At 35.2% G+C, this 17,865-nt stretch overlaps 1 protein-coding gene across 1 annotated transcript in view; it reads right to left on the bottom strand.

Annotated features, from left to right (window-relative positions):
• LOC148953882 (serine/threonine-protein kinase VRK1-like) overlaps window positions 1–13,007 on the bottom strand; it is a 110,653-nt gene extending 97,646 nt beyond the window's left edge. The window contains exon 1 of the mRNA XM_089086846.1: window positions 12,960–13,007. The gene's annotated coding sequence lies outside the window, so the exon portion shown is untranslated. The remainder of the gene's footprint in view (window positions 1–12,959) is intronic.
• Between the last annotated feature and the right edge of the window lie 4,858 nt (window positions 13,008–17,865).

Here is a 17,865-nt window from a genome sequence, read left to right as displayed (position 1 = left end):
GTTCTAACTTTCCATTAAATAAGCCATTTCAACTTGACCAATCTGCCAGAACTAGGGGGACACAGTCGGAAACTATATCTGAAGAGAGCTGCCACTAGCCTATGCAATAACTTCTTCACTAATAGAATAGTGATTTTGTGGAATTCACTCACCAAAGAAGCAGTCACAACCCCCAGTACTGCTGCCTTTAAAAGAGCTGTTGATGGAGAATGGTCATCAAAGCAGTGGCGACCTGAGTGGGATGCCATTGAGACGTCCAACCATGAGACGTCATCATCACTAACCAGCAATTCTACAGGATTTAATCCTTATTTTGCTGGACAATGCAATTTAAGGTAATTTTTGCTCCAAGCCTTAAATAGACTTGCTTAATTTTTACCTCCACCATTATGCATATACAATTATCATATCCTAGTAGTGAATATTAATCAAGTTAACACCAGAGGAGAGGAGCTCTTTTGAAGGGAACATCTTAATAAAAACAAAAAAAGTTTCATTAAATTTGCAATATTTTATACTCCTTTTCAATATGTCATTACCCTGACAATGCACCTGACCACCAAATAATGTTTTATTCTGTTGTTATCCACATTTCTAGATCATTTTTATATTAATGGTGTTATAAACAATCATTCAGGCAGAATTGGGTATCTTAACAGTATAGAAAGAAGCTGCCTGTTATATGACAAATCAAGAGATGAAAACAACAAAAAAATAAATATGCTGTTCTAGTTTAGTGGTTGACCCTCAGAAGAAAACACTATAAAACGTACTCCCCCAGTCCTGTTTTCAGTCCTAAATTTTCCAACTAAAAAGGTAACCCTTCGAAAGTCTTTTGAAAGAAAGGGACTGTACAATTCAGAAATGATGTCTCAAAAGCTGATGAGGAAGTCAGATAAAAGTTATATGCTGAGCTGCACAGGAGATGCAACAATGGAGAGAATGACATGGTAATTCAAGGCAACAAGATCATGTCAAAAACTTGCAGAATCCAGCAGTGATGCCACTGTAAGGGATGGACATTTAGCAAGCAAGAGTCACAAAAACACACCTGTATATAGTAGTGTATATAATAGTTTTATAATAGTTATATAATAGCCAATAGTACCCAAGTTACTCTGTAGTGTTAATGATGTGAATGTGGAATGTCTGCCTAGTGAGAAAACCATGGACAGTTCCTTCTTCAGTGCCAAGTTGCATGCTAATTCCAGTCAGACTAGTACAGACACTGCCACCTATCAGTCATGCAATATTGCCAATGCTAATGCCATTGGTGGATTAGAAGTTATGTACATTAATGTGGATTGTATAACTAGCAAGATAGACGAAATTAAGGCAGTGATGACCCTAAAATGTGAAGTGGATGTATTTGCCTTTACTGAAGTAAAGCCCAAACAGACATCAAATCCTCTGATAGAGACACAAATACAGGTACCCAGTTTCAAATTTTTTACAAACTTTGCAAAACAACAAGGTAGAGGAGTTGCCATTTATGCAAGAGCATCCCTCCAGGTAGGCACCTTTGATATAAATAGTGAGCATGAACCCTGAGTAGAACATGTATGGGTAACAATTAATGAAAGCCAACTTGTAATAGGATGTCTGTATAGAAGTCCTAATGCCCCCCTGCCAAGTAAGATCAATAAAAGCACTTACCAGCTCTGTTGACGAGGTTATGAGGATTACTAAAGAAAACGTAATCATAACAGGAGACTTTAATCTATCTCAGGTGCAAGGGGTATGCTTTAGAAGAAGAAACTGGTCATATTAACCCATTTCTCACATGCCTACAAGATCACTCATTGTACCAGGCAGTTGATTTTTCAACTAGGTATCAAGATGGGCAAGTCCCAACAGTTCTTGACCTTGTATTAATAAGAGACCCAGAAACAATTGTTAGTATCAAGCCTGGACTGCCACTTGGAGCAAGTGATCATATTACAATTGCTTGCTGGGTTAGGCTGTTTCCTAAGAAAAATCAGTATGTAAGACATGTGTATACAAATTACAACCAAGTTCAACAAGAATTATCAAAATTGGTCATTCATTGAGAATGCAGATGCTCTTGAATCATGGAGTAAAGTGACAGAGATTCTTGTATCATCTTGTGACAAGCTTACAACAATTATGTGGATTTGTAAGCCAAGAACTCTTCCTTTTCTCACCCATGATATTAAACTGGCAATCCAAAAAAGAAAAACCAGAGGAAGAAATATAAAGATACAACACCACAGGTAAATGTGATAGATTTAAGCAACTCTGTAATAAGGCTTGACAGCTTTCATGAAAGCTTACAAGAGAGCATAAAGAAGCAACAGCAACAGCAACCTTATAAGAAAATCGAAATATATTTTCTTGTGATTATTATCGCTTCTAATCAGCAGTTGTACCAAATCTATCCTGCTCAAGTCATCCTCAGGGCTATACTATGGTGTTTATACTCCCCATAGTATAGTCCACACGTTTTTATATCATCTCTTTTCCCTTCTTTTTTTTGTGTTATATTTTTTTTCAAAGATTTTTCAATTCGGCAATTTTTATAATTCCTCCAAAAAAAAACGTCCCCCCACATACCAAATCAAATTCAATAGTGCAAGATACCCATACTGGCTGGTCAAGCACAATATATGAAAGTTCTAAAGACAGCTCCAATTCGGAGACTAGGACAATGATAACTGTAGATCCTAATGCAACCATAAATGATGATAATGGGTTTCAAGAGGTCCTCTCTAGAAGCTCTAAAAAAAAAGAAAAAAATCTCCCCAATTACAGGCATTTCCCCTCTCCCTGCCCAAGATCCTCCCTCCAAAAACTTAGGAATTTACCTTAAAATTACTCCCACTACCCCCTTTGAAATAAAAATGATCACTGCAATAAGAGTTGCAATTTTTAAATTGCTAAAATCAATGTTCTCTCTTAACATTAACCGTGATGGATCTCTGCTAATAGCTGTAGAAGATCGGAAATCAGCAGATACAATAATTATCCTAAAATCCCTTCTGAATATCCCAATTAGTGCATCTAATTGGAACCCAAAACAATCACCAACAAAAATTGTAGTTTATAATGTTCCCCCAGAGATATCTACTCAGGAGTTAAAAGAAGGCCTCTCAGATAGGGCTGGAAACACAATCCCAGTTGAGGATGTTACTCAGCTTGGAAAACCCAACTCTAATGGCCTAAAAACTAGTAGATCCTTCTTATTCAAACTGAAGGATAAAATTGATATCCCAGAAAAATTATTCCTATTTGGGCAAATCAAACCACACAAGGAATACAAACCTAAGCCTATTCAGTGTCAGAAGTGTCTCAAACTGGGACACACGACAAACGAATGCAATGAAATTCTCCAAGAGTGTAGTAATTGTAAATCTTTCCATCCTAAAGAGCTGACAACTTGCAACAACACACAGCCTACATGCATCAATTGCAAAGGCCCACATGAACCTACAAATTAATCATTATACCCTGCATACAAGAAAAGAGCTCTAACACTCCAAATATCAACAGAGAAGGCCATCCCATACCCCTTTGCAGCAATGGAAGCAAATGCTGCCCAACAATACCAAATAAAGCCAATAATGAAACCAACCAAAACCCCAAGTCAAATGCCCCCAATGCATCAAGCACCCCTTATAAAACACCATCTTCTAAGCCCCCTAGCTCAAATCCCTATCAGAAGGAATCACCAAGCCAACAAGTCTCCTTGTCTGGTGAGATGAGGTCAGCCTGACCCCCCTCCCAAGAAGAAACAAACCAGAAATACTACCAGGAATCAATCCCTTAACCAACAAGCACAATGCACAACCAAAAATGTAATCCCCAAATATATGCTTATTCATTCTAAACTGTAATGCAGTTCAGGCCATGAACATACATCAACAACAGAAAACAAAAATTATTGCAGAATTGGCAAAAATCTACATCCCAGATGATATGCTCATTCAAGCAAAAAAAGATCTTGCTTTACTTTTAACAAGCTGAACATTGATACACAGTCATATGAAGAATAAATCAACAACACAACATATATCAATAGTCCAATGGAATGTAAGATCACTCACAGAAAATAAGCTAAATGAACTAATATCATTTATGAATAATAATTCCATTAATATTGCTTGCCTCCAGGAAACTCATTTAACCCAAAATCAACAAACTAAGTCTCCAGTATATACTATCCTGAGAAAGGATAGATCTTCAGAGAGAAAAGGAGGTGGGGTAGCTTTATTAGTTAATAATAATATAAAATTTTGTGGCATCAATTTTCCAGATTTTGCAAATGATGTTGATGTTATTGGTATCAGTGTTTGGCTGAATAATACAAAAACCTACATAATAAGCTTTTATAACCCTAATGGCCAAACTACAGATGCCAAGGATTTCTTTAATTATATAAATAATTCTAATATGTTAAAAAATGTCATTATTTGTGGTGATTTCAATGCCCACAGCCTTTTGCGGGGGAATAAACCAGCAAATAAAGCTGGTAAATTCATTGAGCATATGACTTCAAATAATAATGAATTAGCTGTTGCTACCCTTCCAAACCTGAACACATATTTCAACCCCAAAAGTGGCAGATTCTCCACAATTGACCTATAAATTGTGTCATTAAATTTTTTTAACAATATTTACATAAATAAAATTGATAGTCTATGTACTGACCACTTTGCTATAGTTTGCTCTCTAAATGAACCTGCTGAAACTTTATCTCATACATCCAAATATATCAACACTAAAGCAGATTGGTCTATGTTCCAAAATAAGCTAAATGATGAAATTACATGTTTCACCCAAAGTTCATGCATTTCTAACACAACAGTTGACACACATGCTGAAGCCTTGACATCTTTGCTAATAAATACAGCTAATCATGCTATCCCCAAGACAACACCTAAGAAAACATTCCCTAAACATATTCCTAAGGCATGGTGGACAAATGAGTGCCTAAATAAATGGAGGATAAAAAAGGCAGCTAGGACAGAATTCATAAGAAAACCAACACCTACTACATATTTAAAAAAATTACAAGCAGAATCTAATATAAAAAGTAATATAATAGATGATAAATATAAATACTGTAATAATTTTTAAAATAATCTCTCCAGAGAAACGCATGAGCCAATTATACATAAAGTCATAAGCCACATATGTGGGAAAAAGACTTCCCCCAACCCACTCCTGTATGAGCTTATACTTAATAATACCCATTATGACAATGATAATGGAAAAGCTAACCTATTTGCAACTCTTTTTGTTAATAAGCTAACATCAAACAATCAAAGCAATCTGTTCACAATTCCCATGAACCCTAGTTACCAACCACGCCCAGGATCCGAGTACATAACCAATCCATTTTCAATCCAGGAATTGAATAATGCAATACATCATATTAGGACCAAAACTAGCAGCAGCTATGACAATATACACCCTACATGGATAAAGAATCTCACACCTTCATACAAACAAGAACTGCTAAATTGTTATAATCACGCTTGGGCATCCTCTAGGTTCCCCAATATATGGAAATGTTCGTCCCTCCTACCAATCCTAAAGAAAAATAAACCAAAAGATAACCCTGAGTCTTATAGGCCCATAATGATTACACCTGTGATGGGGAAAATAATGGAGAAAATGATTTATCACAGACTCCTCTGGTTTGTTGAGAAAAATAACATGACCCCACACACTCAAACTGGATTCAGGAAATACCACTCCTCAACAGATGCTTTCATTTTGCTAACAAATGCAATAAATGAACCTTTCTCAAAAAATAATATCCTAGTGGCAGCTTTCCTTGATTTTGAAGGAGCATATGACAATGTGAACCACCAAATCCTTTTAAATAAACTTGCAAACCTTGGAGTACCTCCCAAGCTAGTATCCTTTATTAAATCCTTCATAGAAGTGCGAAGTTTCATTGTTTGTGTTGGTTCAGCCTCTTCACCCCAAAAGACAATATCCAAAGGCCTACCTCAGGGAGCAGTCCTCAGTTGCCTCCTATTTGCCCTATATCTCTGGGACATGAACCTACCCCACACGAATCTACAATATGCTGATGATTTGGTGCTATGGTCATCTGGCAACACCTTTCAGATAGCACAGTCAAATCTGCAAAAGTCACTTTTCCAGTTTGAAAAATTCTCTCAACATTCAGATTTACCCATTGCACCCACCAAGTCAAAAATAATCCAATTTCACAGGAAGCGAAACCATGTTAATGCAAAACTAACTCTAAATAAAACAACCATTCCAGAATATAATAATATTAATTACCTAGGTCTCATGCTTGACCAAAAACTTAATTTCCACCTCCACATTTCAAACACAATAAAAAAATGTTATAGAAAAGCAAATATACTAAAAAGACTTCTTTCCACACCCTGGGGTTGTAAGGAGAAAACCTTACTCCAGTTTTATAAATCACATATAAGACCCCATATTGACTATGGGCTCATTGTATATGGTGCATGTGCAAAGACCCAGATGCAAAAAAATTGAAACAACACAAAATGATATAATACGTCTCATATTTGGTCTTAGGAAACCCACAAGCACCAAGTTCCTGATTATGGAGAGTGGATTAACAACAATAAGGGATAGACGTAGGTTTCTCTTGATAAAACATCTTACAAAATTGAATCAAATTGTTCACACACATTACATAATTGGTTAAGAAATCCAGCCATGTATAGAGGTATTGCAGATGATTATGCCAATATTCTAAAGAAGTTCCCTGTACCAGCAAAGTCTATTGCACCTACTTTCCCCCAATCCCCTCCATGGAATTGGTGATTTCCCATAATAAATACTGAATTTTCAAAATGGAATAAAGATTTAACCCCCATTGCTTTTGTTCAGAAAAATTTTGCAGAACTTAATACAATTACCTATAAAATCACTTCCAAATGTTTGTTGATGGGTCAAAAATGAATGAGAAGGTTGCAAGTGGTGTTTTCCTTCCTCACCTGAAAATTGCAATGGGCGAGAGATTATTTAATAATTTATCTATAATGTCTGCTGAGTTAAATGCCATAATCATGGCATTAGAACACCTTAAGCAAAACCAATCTTTGATTGAAAAAATTGAATAATATTATCATCTATTCTGACTCTTTATCAAGCCTTGAGTTGCTGGCCTCAGCTCCTCAATATAAGTTGGACATTGACACTTATCATTGTCTCAGTAGTATTGATAATCTTGCTTCAAGTGGCATAAACACTTACGTTCAGTACATTCCTAGCCACTCTGGCATAAGTGGTAATCATCAGGTTGATGAAATAGCAAAAAATGCTATAAATATTGACCAGCCAAGTGGGAGACCAATCCCAATTAGAGATATTTACCGATGGAGGCTATCAGATATTAATTTTAATAAGATTAATCCTATCCTTTCCCCCTTTCCCAATAAGTATCTTTCTAAAATTTATCATAGAATTCGTTCTGGAACAAATGGACTAAATTTCCTTGCATTCTCATATAAGATTTCTAATTCAAGTGGTTCAATTCCCCTGTCCCCTCTTTGCAGGCATTGTAATATGAATAATGAAACAATTGACCATTGCCTATTTGAATGTAATATGCTGACGTCTGCACAACATACCTTGCTTTCTAAACTGTTAAAATACTTCAAACACCACAAAATCCCACTATCAGTCAAGAGCCTAGCCAACTATACCTGTACACAGAGCATAGAAATCGACATCTATCATCTTATATTTGAACTCCTAGAGTCAAAAGATCTGCTGAAAGATATCTGAATATATCTAATAAATATGAGGCAATCAAGCCAGTAGCTCTGTAGCCCACAGAGTGAAGCAGAAGGAAAAGGGCTAAATAGTTTTACTGAAAAGCCCGCCTGCTGTTAAATAGAAGAAGAAGAAGATCCCAAGAAATTTTGGAGGCATGCTTCCCTGCAAAAACCTGGAAGACACTCAGTAACTGAGCTTTCTGTTGATGAAGCATCTATTACCAGCCCTAAAGAAATAGCTGAGACACTGAACAATTGGTTCCAAAAAGTCTTCACTACCCCAGATAGAGATCCACTTCCCAATCAACCTAAGTATACAGTTGATAAACCAAAGTCACCAATTACTGTCAGTAAAGACAACATTGAGGCTTGACTAAAAAATCTCAACCAGAACAAATCTGTAGGGCCTGATGGAATACACCCTTGGACATTAAAAATAATTTCATGCAGAATTGGCCTTGCCTCTCACAGCATTATTCCAAAAATTCCTGGATACAAAAACAGTGCCTCAGGAGTAGTGGAATGCTAATATCATGCCTATCCATAAAGGTGGCAGCCAATTAGACCCATCAAATTACTGCCCTATTAGCATTACATCTGTTGTTGGGAAAATTCTGGATGGAACAGTAAATACTGCCATTGTCAGACATCTCACCTCCAACAATCTTATTATGCAGAGTCAGCATGGATTTAGATCAGGACAATCCATTGATACAAATTGGACAGATGCATAAAATTTTATCACAGAGCTCCTAGATAGAGAAATCCCAGTAGATCTCATTCTCCTAGATTTTGCCAAAGCATTTGACTAAGTATGTCATCATTGACTACAGGGAAAATTAATTGTAATTGGGGTAAGCCATGAGGTTGTTGAGTGGGTGATGGTATTATTGAAAAATAGAAGGCAGAGTGTAAAGGTGCATGGAGAAAATGGTTAGGTATTTTCCTCAGATAGTACTGAAGTGGAGTCCCACAGGGAACAATCCTTGCTCCAGCATTATTTAACATCTATATCAACAACGCCCCACAATCTGTCATAAATAAAATAAACCTGTATGCTGATGGTTTGAAAATCATCAGCCCTGCAATACCAAAGAGCAAGCCTTATTACAAGCTTACCTAGATGAACTCTCTGATTGGGCAAAACTCTGGAGGTTAGAATTCAACATTAAGAAATACAGGACAATTCATTTTGGCAGAAAGAATGAGAAGGGTCAGTATCACATGCATGGAATAGATGGTGTTGGGCAAATGATTTGTGGTGATGGTGTTGAAGAGAAGTGTGGGGATTTCATTATGGCAAACAAAATACTGTAAACTCAGTTTGTGCAACAAAAATGCTTAGACTTGACCAGTCAACAAGAACAAGAGGAAACACAAAGAAGCCATACTGCAAACAAGCCAACACCAGACTACAGAACAACTTCTTCTCTAATAGTCATGGGAGTCTGGAACTCCCTAGGCAAAGGAGCAGTTTCAGCCCCTAGTGTGGAGGCCTTCAAGGGAGCTATGGACAAAGATTGGTTGTCCAAGCTATGGCTTCAAGGATGGGATGCAGCCAACATACTGGCTCAACATCTTGACTAACCAGCACCAACAGGATAATTTCTTATTTGCTGGACATTACAATTTAAGGTAAACATTCTGAAAAATACTCTTAAATTTTTAAATACTTAATTATATCATTCCTAAAGCTATATCATTCCACCCTACCCTCCTCAGTCCCCCTAATGTGGAAACATAGCCTATAGCCCAAATTACATACACTCCATGAATTTTCCTCTTAATTGTTGCCATTAATGTTAAATGTTTGCCATTAAACTAATTTGAAAAGATAAAAGTTGGCCTATGAAAATAATTAGGGCCAAACAGATTATCAAGGCTATATGGGAACCAGGGGGAGGGGACATTGTCAGAGAAATGACTATTATTTTGAAAAGGAATGTTTTACCTTTTTCAATCTTAGAGAAAAATTCTAGCATAGGAGCTTTTTAATATCTTGAAAAGTAGTTGAGCTGGGTGAATAAAACTCTCAGGAATGTATCAATAGTATTAATGAAATCTTAAAATCGTCAGAAACCTAGCATGTAAATCATAGCAGAAATCTTAAAATCAGTGAAAATTTCTTGAATTTAGGGGGAGGGAATCTTGATATGGCTTAAATTCTGCTCAAATAACAGGAATTACAGTTTCAAGAATAAATTCAATGAAAAAGAAATTGAAACCTCAAAATTAATGTAAACTGTTTTGATTTAGAATCAAATAGCAAAGGTAGAGACTATGTAATCTGTTATATAGGCTATGCAATGTTTCAAACCCTAGAAATAAGAAAAGGGTGGACATCATGCCTTACCAAGATATGTTTTAGGTCCTCAAATGACTCTTGGAAGTTTCATTCACCTAGCTCAACTACTTTCCACGATAACAAGAAGCATCTAAACCAAGACTTTATTAATCCTAGAGCAAGGCTCCTTTTTCTATACTAAAAAGTCAAGACATGCAATTTAGGGTAAGGTAGACCTAATAAAAAAAAGGAGTAATGGAATGGTTAAGGTTAAGAATACCAGCTCTCTAGACAGAGATATGCTAGAACAAAAAGAGACATTTTTAGATTGCTCATTTTATAGCTTGGTTTGCATTTTTGACAATACATCCCAGACCACCCCCCCCCCCCGCTCTAATGGTCTCATATAGACCTAGGATATACAAAAAAGATGGAATTCTTACTTGATAATATGCAGCAAGCATCAATGAACCACATTTCCTTGTTTTCTTTGCTTGTTATCTATTTTTGAATCAGTTTATCAATTATTTGCTTAGTTTTTCTACATTGCTTAAGACTATAGGAGACCATTAGAAAGGGGATGGGAATGAATTGTCAAAAATGCAAATCAAACCAGAAAATGAGCAAAAATTTAACAATCTAAAAATGTCTCTCCTTTTATTCCAGAATGTCTCCTCCTAAAGAAGTGTTGTTCTTCATATTTACAGGGCTGCCTCTCCCAGTAGGGGTACTTGATCATTTTGATGGACTTTATCTTAAGGAGCAAAGCAAAGGCAATGGAAAAACATGGAATCAAATGGGGATGTAAAACTCTCCTGGACTTAGATAAAGTTGCTAAGGCTAGGAATAAGTGAAGATGAAAAGGTGATGTTGGGTAACAAAAAGATTAGTTGACAGCTTTACTTACATAGTTCCTATTTATTATTAGTAAAGATGGTGGGTGCAGCAAACATGTTAAAAGTAGAATATCCAAGGCCCAGGGTGCTTTTTCAGTTGAAAAAAGTTTGGAACAATAGGAACAGAATCCTACAAACCAAGATTATAATAGACTTACTGGAAGCTAGTGGTAACAGTGGTCAAGTATGATCCTGAACCATTGGTGTTTCAAACAATGGACCAAGATTTGCTAGACATTTTCCAGAGAAATTGCCTAAGTGTTGTTTTGCATACATGACTGACTGACCATATTTTGAACAGTAAGCAGAAAAAAAGGTGTGGTTCAATCCTGCTTTATAGGGTTATAATGAAAAAAGGTTGAGATGACTAGGGCACATTCTGTAAATGAAGGATGACAGATTGCCAAAAATTATCCTTTCTGGCCAACTGTCTAGGGCTAAACAAAAAGCAGGGTGTCCTTGGATGGGGTGGGAGGATGTTCTAAGGAAAGATTTAGGGGAATTGGGAATATACTGGAGGATGTAAAGAGGGAGGCTTTAAATGGACTGAAACAGAGGAAGACCATGTGCAGCTGTTTTGGCCTCAGGTGGCAGACATCCACCACATGGTTAATATAGGATTAAAGTTCATTTATGATTCAAATGGATGTTTTATTTATATTGATGATGCAATCCTAGGTATACAATTGCACATTAGGGGGGTTGAGGTATATATTCTGTGAATGTATAGGTTCTAAGAAATTCATGGATTTCTTAGAAAAACTGACAAAGAAGGAAATAAGAATTTGAAGATAAAGGCTCTCCCCCTGCAAAATGTGTCAACTCGGATTATTCTCCATATTATGGAGTAAGAATTGTCTTCTTAGTATGTTTCCTTATGTCCAGCTGGACTCCTATGCTTAAAATACTGGTTGGCCGGTTGGCTCATTTAAAGATTTGTATATATATACACTGTCAAATTAGCCATCTGGTGGCATCCCTCTTGGAAACAGTGCTGAATGTGGTATAGCCCTGGAAAAAGACCTGCAGAGAAGGGAACAAGTTAAGAAAATAGTTCATACTTTATAATAGCCAGAATGGTAAATATCTACCAAATCATGTTATTGAGTTAGGACTAAAGTGAATACACCATTTGATGCCTTTTATTATGCTGATTACAAATATAATAAAAATTTCTATTGGAAATTAATTTCAGCCCCCCCCCCTCTGAATCTGTCAATTCAGCGTTAAGTATTTATAGGGGGGGGGCTGAAATTCATTTCTGATAGAAATGCTTATTATATTCATAATCAGCATAAAAAAAAGGTATCAAATGGTGTATTCACTTTATTCCTAACTCAATAATATGATTTGGTAGATATTTACCCACAGAATAATTGTAGGCTAGCTAACAGACAGATCTTGTGTGCAGTCCTGCTATACTTTACCCCAGCCCCCTAATGCACAAATATATAGCCAAAAGTATGTATTTTCATCTATACTCCCAATGCTTACCTCTTATTTCAACCCATATGCCTGTAATTTGAATCAGCTAGCTGCTAGCCAATAAGAACCAGAAAAACAAGTTGTGGAATGCATTATAGGCTAATTATAGCATATTTGCACACCAGGAGGGATGAGGGTAAAGTAAAGCCAAGCTGCATGCAAAATGTGTTAGCTAGGCTACAATTACTCTGCATGCTATGAAGTAGGCCTAACTAGGCCTAGGCTATGAATTGTTTTCTTAACAAGTTTCCTTCTCTAGGCATGGCCTATGCCCTGAATGATATTAGGCTACACTATTCGTTTGTTACTATTGCGTTTAATTCAGAAAAGGCGATGCACAAGACTGCTAGCAGGGAAACTAGCCTATTGTCATGGAGGAGAGAAAGTTCAAAACTACCCTAGGCCTAAGTTCATCCTAGGTATTTAACCATAGAAATAACCTAGCAACAATATAATCATCAGGAACAAAATAAATCTTAAAACTTCCTACTTCAAATATGTCAGATATAAAGTGAACGATATAGCTAAAACGATACCCACTTGCTAAAATTTAAAATTAATTTAGTTCAAAATTTATTTTAAATTAACCGCCATTTCATTTACTGCGTCATCTATAATTAAAACCATCAAAAGATTTTGTACATAGAGGGCTAATTCTAATGATCTACCTTTTACGCATTGGGACCCCAATTTACCTATAGGCTTTGAGACTAGCTTTGTTTTTTTCTAAGAACAAAGTAGTCTATGAGATTGAATGTTAACAATTAATATTTTTCATTAATTTCTTGATATAATTCTGTAGTAAGAAATACAAATTACCAACTCCTCACTTTAAAACGGAATTTCAGGAAGTTTAATCTTAAGAATTTTATGTTACTTTATAAATCATTTGTTCGGCCAGTTGTTGAATATAATACTTCTGTTTGGTTTCCTCTGAATGTAACAGACGAGCACCGAGTTGAAAAGATTCAGAGGCGGGCGACAAAATGATCCCTTATTTGAAACACCTTCCTTACGCATAAAGACTAACTAGGCTCCAACTTCCTTCAATGCATTTCTGACGTCGCCGTACCGACCTCATAAACACATTCAAAATAATCAAAGGCGTGGACGATATTCAGGTAGGAAAATTTTTTGAATTCAGCCGCTACCACTTGACACGACAGCATCCTTATAAAAATTTACCCACCAAGAACCCACAGGAAAATCGGACACAATTCATTTGTTAATAGGGTCACAGACTCTTGGAATAATTTACCGCCAGAAGTTGTTGAAGCCGGATCAGTTGAATCGTTTAAGAATATGTTGGTTGATAGCCAGTTTTACTCAAGTGCCTTTTCAGTTTAGACCTTTGTGTTGCCTTTCATTTTATTATATATTGTATTAGTACGCCAAGCTTTTTAGCTTACCGTTATGTGGATTAATAAATAAATAATATCCTTCCTTAATAAGTGGATAACAAGAAATCCAACTAATTTATGTGCTCATGATTAGTTAAAAGGGCTTAGCACTGTAATATTTTAGTTTTCACTATAACAAAAATGGATTGAATCTTACAATTACCTTATGTTTTGGATGCAAAATAATTATAGACAATGAATTATTGTTAATCATAAATGGCTGGTGAAGCATTTCCCAAAAACTACGCGAAATTATTATTGGTCACTAAGATCCTTACGTGGTAGAAAAAACTAAAGACCTAAATAGACCATCCCACAAATTCTTGATTTTGTCATTGTTTTCATTTTTAAGAAGAATCATAATTTTTCATAAAATTGAAAAAATTTTTGTAAAATACCAGTCGCACTATTGAATTGCAATGCAAACTAGTATGGTAAAATTATTTTCAAATTTTGAAGTACAACTAATTGCAGCTCCTCTTAAATACCTACATCAATTTCAAAAGAATTTGAGAAATGTTTTAAAAGTCTATCCTCGACTATTCCTTTTGGCTTTTTCAAAACAGTTTATATTACTTATAAAACACAAATAATTGCGGACTTGGGACTATTCCTGCTGGCATAAAATTTACAATTCGATTTATCGAGAATAAAAGCTGCTTATTATAACAGGAAAATATAAGAGTATTTATTCCTTATTGAAATGTGAACATGTGCCCTTGAGAGTGTTTACTTTTTCAAATATTGCAATGCTCCTCACTAAAGTATTTTAGACTCTTTTCCCGCTTTCCAATTTCACAAATAGCAAAACAAACAACAGTACATCCCCCATTATTTTTCTTCAGCTGTTCGTATCTTAAAGAGTTGAATCAGGTAAATTTCAAAGAGTAGGGGGCTTTTGCGCCCTCAATCTAAATATAAAATGCGACAGAATCACTGATTTTCTTATAAATATGTGTTTTTTCTATACAATGTGCCAATTTTTTGAACTTTTTTCTTAATTGCCTTCCTCCTCACTGAAAAATTTCATGTAAATTCCTGCCTCCCATAAAAAAGGTCTTAGACTTGAAAACCGCAGCAACAGCAATGTGTTGATCAGTCGGTAATTACTTTTGAAACTTTTTTTTTCAGAAGAGTTAACAGCTTATGAACGTAAAACATAGTTATCAACGAAGCACTACTGAAAGGTACCTAGTGACATTGAAAATAGATATACAAATCATATGAAGATGGTACCTAGATGAAAATCTAGACAAATAAATAATGAATTTATTACATTAGGTTCAGCATAAACAAGCTATTTATGAATCTTTAATCTCACCAAGACATGTTAATATCTTATCTAAAGCAATCTCTCAATCGCTGTCAGATAGATTTTTAGATTTTCCGATCTCCATGAAGTAGAGGACCAACTAATGCACACAAGGGTCCCTTTATGCATGGGGTTGGGGGTCCACCTTCTGTCACCAGCAAGTGTAATCTCACAATTGGGCAGTGAAGAACCTTAGCATAGCGTATAGAAAAGCTTAGGTCCCATTTATTCTTTTCTTTGTCGGCACTATTCATTTGCTATGGAAAAACTCCTGTAGTTCCCTTCTATTAAACTTTTGTCTCATCGTTGTTTCTTCTGGGATTTTCTAGAATTTTTTTTTCAAATCTGGAAATGGCCCTTTTTTAAAAATTTTCGGTCCTAAAGCTTGTTAAAGAGTTTTTATTTGGTCATCGCTGTTATTTGGTTGGTGTAGTCGATTTTGTATTGCTTTCTGTATTCTTTTTTATTTCATGATTTTATGTGCTCCACCGTGCTTATTTTTACTTTATTTTGTGTATTAGCTAAATTGAAAAAGCAATAGAGCATTGCCGTTACTGATTAAATGTTGAGCATAGATTAAAGTGGTTTTTGTGGAGCGCGTGTACGAATATGCAATTTTCCAAGCCAAAGCAAATATTACACGAAAAACTGCTGATGGGTTTATGGGATATTCGGACGGACATTTAAAAGACTCGTTACATAAGAACAAGCTATATTGACAGGTTTATTTTTAATTGTAAACTAATTTCATATTTTCTTGTTTTGCTATTTCATTATCTTTTTAATCCTCGAAATTTTATTTTTAACTGCGCTTTGGCATTTATTATGTAAACATTATTTTTACACTAAAGAGGTAACGATTATGTAGATTTTTCGGTTTGTTGCTAAAAATAATTTTCAATTGGTTTATTTTATATCAACTTTCTTTGTTTGGCGAAGCTATATTAAGAAAAACAGTACATTATAGGAGGCTGTTCTTAGGACTTTGATGTTATGTCTGAAAAGATAGGTCAGAAAAAATAGTGATTGAGTGCCTGTCTAGTTTTCAGGACGCCATACTTTATGTCTTCAGCGATGCTTGATTTTCATAACAAATTCCCGTTATTCTTTCCAGTGAAATAGATTTAAAATGAAATAAATATATGGTTATTTTAGAGTAACTTTAATCGGTATTAATGTTAATTACGCATAATTAATTGTAGTATATCATGGGTATTGCAGTATACAGAATCTTAGTGACGTGATTACAGTTCAGGTTAGAGATTTTAAGATGGGGAGAGCAAAGATTTTGTGTTTAATTTTTCAAATGTTTTTTTTTTTAATTAATTATTATTGTTTTTACATTTTTTAAGGGTCTTAAAATATTGGAATTTCTTCTTCCATTTTGTTTCCTTTTGATTTTGGATTCTTAGCTATATAAGTGGGTATTGATTCTTAAAAAGTTTGTAAAGATAATACGTTTTTGATATAGTACAATTGATAAAGAAATATTTTCATTAAATGATACAATTCTAGCAATGCAACATCATTAATAATTAGGTTTAAGTAGGATGCAAGGCGGTTTGTCGTTTTTTTCCAATCTTAAAAAAGCCTTCTTCTAAGACTTTTCTTTGGTTTGGTATCCAAAAGCAATGCCACCATGCCTAGATCCCCAATCACGTCTCGAATCACTAACTCACTACTACTAAATTCTAACTCACCAATGCTAATGATGAAAGCAGGGACCAAGTTTGCTTTCTATGAAGATTCTATTTATATACTTGGAAAAAATTAACTGTAAAAGAGAAATTACCACTTGTAATCAAAAATTTTATGGAATAAAGCGAAGTAAAACTGCCCTAGCCAGTTTAAAATTATATATTCAATTTCATAAAGTATTCTAAATACTTGATTTGGTTGTAGAGAGTTTAGAAACAAAGAACATAAGCCAACTAAAGGGGTTAAGAACTCATAATATTTGCATGTAATTTACTTTATAGGAACAGAAAAACAAGAGGGATATATAACGCAGATTTAGATATCGTTAGTTACAAAAGTATATATTCATATGTCAGTAATATAAAATTCATAATAATTATAAAACTGAAATTGATTTTTTTTTTTTTTTTAACTTACGGTGGTCAAGTGTTCTTACTTACTTAAGTCCTATCCATCCATATGAATGGATGGATGGGATTTATGCTGTCATTTATGCTCATCAAGCCTGTCATTTATGCAACTAATATATGACAAGGTATAAGCCATGGGTCAACTATGATAATATATCTGACGCTTTTTTTTAAATAGCTATATAAAATTTAGACGGTTAAACCTTTCAATCCTCCTATTCCGTAGTCTTCTATGTGGTCGGAGTCTATATAAAGTTACTGAAAGCGTCCTTTTTCGTAGAAAAATTGGGGCCATTCATTTGACACTCTTATAATTTGCATACCAAATACTAGTACTCGATTTTAACTAGGAACGTTCTGTGAGGTCTTAGCGTCTGCATATCTCCTCGTTTGTATCATCAGCAGTGCCATTTATCTTTGCTATAAAAAAGAGGAGCTGTATGCTGAATTTGAGAAGGCCATGCTCGTTTTTGTCTTCTGGGTCTAGGTTTTACATTTACACAAAGACGCTGGTACAATTAGAATGTTGAAGAGCTGTGTTTCATCTGGTTGAAGAGGCTACAACATATTCAGATTTTAGACACTCTCTTGAAGTTAGAGCTAACGAGTGCAAGTCGGCAGCACGA

This window comes from Artemia sp. Qi Xiang Cuo, chromosome 3, assembly GCF_049724085.1.
Source record: "Artemia sp. Qi Xiang Cuo chromosome 3, ASM4972408v1, whole genome shotgun sequence".
NCBI lineage: Eukaryota > Metazoa > Arthropoda > Branchiopoda > Anostraca > Artemiidae > Artemia > Artemia sp. Qi Xiang Cuo.
Note: the sequence above shows the minus strand (reverse complement) of the source record. Positions and strands in the feature narration are given on the sequence as shown.